This window comes from Aegilops tauschii, chromosome 5 (genome assembly GCF_002575655.3).
Source record: "Aegilops tauschii subsp. strangulata cultivar AL8/78 chromosome 5, Aet v6.0, whole genome shotgun sequence".
In the NCBI taxonomy this organism is placed as follows: domain Eukaryota; kingdom Viridiplantae; phylum Streptophyta; class Magnoliopsida; order Poales; family Poaceae; genus Aegilops; species Aegilops tauschii.
This window is the reverse complement of record NC_053039.3, coordinates 454,025,863-454,028,281: the sequence shown is the minus strand read 5'-3', so window position 1 is coordinate 454,028,281 and position 2,419 is coordinate 454,025,863.

Genomic DNA, 2,419 nt, shown 5'->3' with positions numbered 1-2,419 from the left:
GGATAACCATGTATACTCGCCATTCTTACAATGTTTCCCAATTGATCTTGTTATTACAAGATACCCCGAAATTCTCTCTGTTGCTCCAAGAATCCTTTGAGCTTACTGCCTTGCTGTTCTTTGCCACATGAATACCACTATGGATAATTTCTATCACTCACCGGATATTTGCTCATCCCCAGTTGATTCATGTATTTCACAAAAGTCTTCAAAATACTATTTGAACTTCCGAAATCCTGAGTAGCCTATTGCTCTTGAAATTCTTACTTGCTTGCATTATGGTTAATCCCATAAGTCTATAATCTTATTGGCATCTCTTGTCATTATCATTTTGAGTCCGTTGATTCAATTTGTTGCGAATGCTCGCAATCCTCAATCAGATCCTAGAATTCATCCTTCCGGCTCAGACGTCATTTTAATCGTGAGCTGGATCTCGACCAATCAATTTGCCATCGATTGTACCCCTATGGCTACTCAACTTATCCATCCTTAATCAGAGAGTTTGCTTCTGATCCCTTGATTTGGAAATCATAAATTCCTTTGCAACTGAACTTGGAATTAGTCAGTTGCTTCTACAATCCGATGCCTTTGCATTGTTACTTCCTATGGTTGTGTGCCGATGCTCACATCAGCTCTGTTATGGACCGACATATCCTTTATTGGATTTTATCCGACAACGTCCTTCATATTCAATAACCTTGTGAGCCTTCCCTCGGATACATAATGCCTTTGGTAAATTGTATCCTCTACTTTCTCAACCATGCTCTCCTTTCGAGCTTGTGTATTTAATTTTGAAACTTATGGTATATGTTACTAAGATGCCCGATGGATTGAACCTATACCTTCCCTAAAAACCGTATGAACCCGAAGGTTTTCACAAGCCATACCCTTATGGTATTTTTACCAGATAATTTTCTACCATACAACTTCATCGAATGCGAGAAGTGAATGAAAGGTTATGCATTGGAGAAGCAGGAGTCGACCTTGAGCTTTGTGTTCATGCCCATGGACACGATGTATATCTTATCATTAAAGCTTCTCTTAAATTAATGATTCCCTGGGTATAAGTTCATCTTATATCTGGGATCTGGCCTTTTTCAATCGTGGTTCTGACCATGTTCTCCTTTAAATACCATTTCTCGTGCAAGTTTAAGAACTTGTCCTCTGCAGAGCAATACCTCCGTCCAACCTCTGCTTTGATCTGTCATCTAGTATTACCCCTTGGTATCTCGAGACTATCATGGAAATGCATAACTTCTTATGAGTTCTTCATCAAGTGCTACATTCTCACTGATTCCAATTTTCCACGGGCTCTGAGTTATTAGTCACTCAAGAACTCCGATAAGTGAATCGATTCCGCACTCCGATTCAATAACTCTAAGTAATTCTTGTTGATTACGAGTTTAATAATCCATCAAGTCATTCCTAGCCTTATCGGCAATATCATTATCGTGCAAACTTTTTAACTGTGCTACCCGGTCCTTCCCGGAACACAACTTTCAACGATAAGCTAAGCTTACGCCGATTTTCTCGTCTTATCGTTCCACCTTGAACGACAAGCTTGAATTCGAGTTTGTGTCGTACCCTTGGTTCCAATAACCTTTCGCTTCATCATTCCTTTGACTTGATGTCATCGCCGACCGATTACATCTCCATGAAACCTCTCGACAAAATTTGTCATGATCATCATCAACATTCTGAGTTCCTCCAGGATATCAATTGAATTCATGATGAGAAATACCATCCTTGCCCCTCGATGATTTGTGTTATCATCGGCAACATTCTTGCTTTCCCTTCAACACAAACTTGTTCATGTTTTGTGTTGTACCTTGAGATCCTTGCTATCCAACTTATGTTATGCTCTACCTTGGAGTATTGCTATCTTTTATGTCAAGAATGTCATGGGAAATTCACCACCCTTAAGAATTCTTGATACAAGTGATACTTATTTAACATCACCATTCTTTTCTTGGTCCCCGTGTTGTTTCTAACCGGGATACCAACAGATGAGCGGTGCTGTTTGGATCCTGCCCTTCTAGCAACCCTATTGCTTTGAAGTTAATGGTCGGCCGTTCATTCTTAGACTATTGATTATTGAATCACCATTCCGACGTTGGTCGTGCAACCCAGCCCATATTTCGGGTGCACCATTCAACCAATGTTTAATCGTGTATGTTTTCCTCGAGCATACATCATTATACCATTTGATCTGACAAATTTTATCTCCTTGTTCACATGATTATGGAAATCCATCTTTTTGGAAATCTCGAGGAATTGTCGCTGAGTCCATCAGCCACCCCCTCATCCTCTCCTTGATTTAATGATGAACTCTTGTTCCGGAACTCGCTTCCATGGTTTAATTCCCGAGAATCATACAATGTCACCTCGACAATTTGTGTTGCACCTTTCTTCTCAGGCA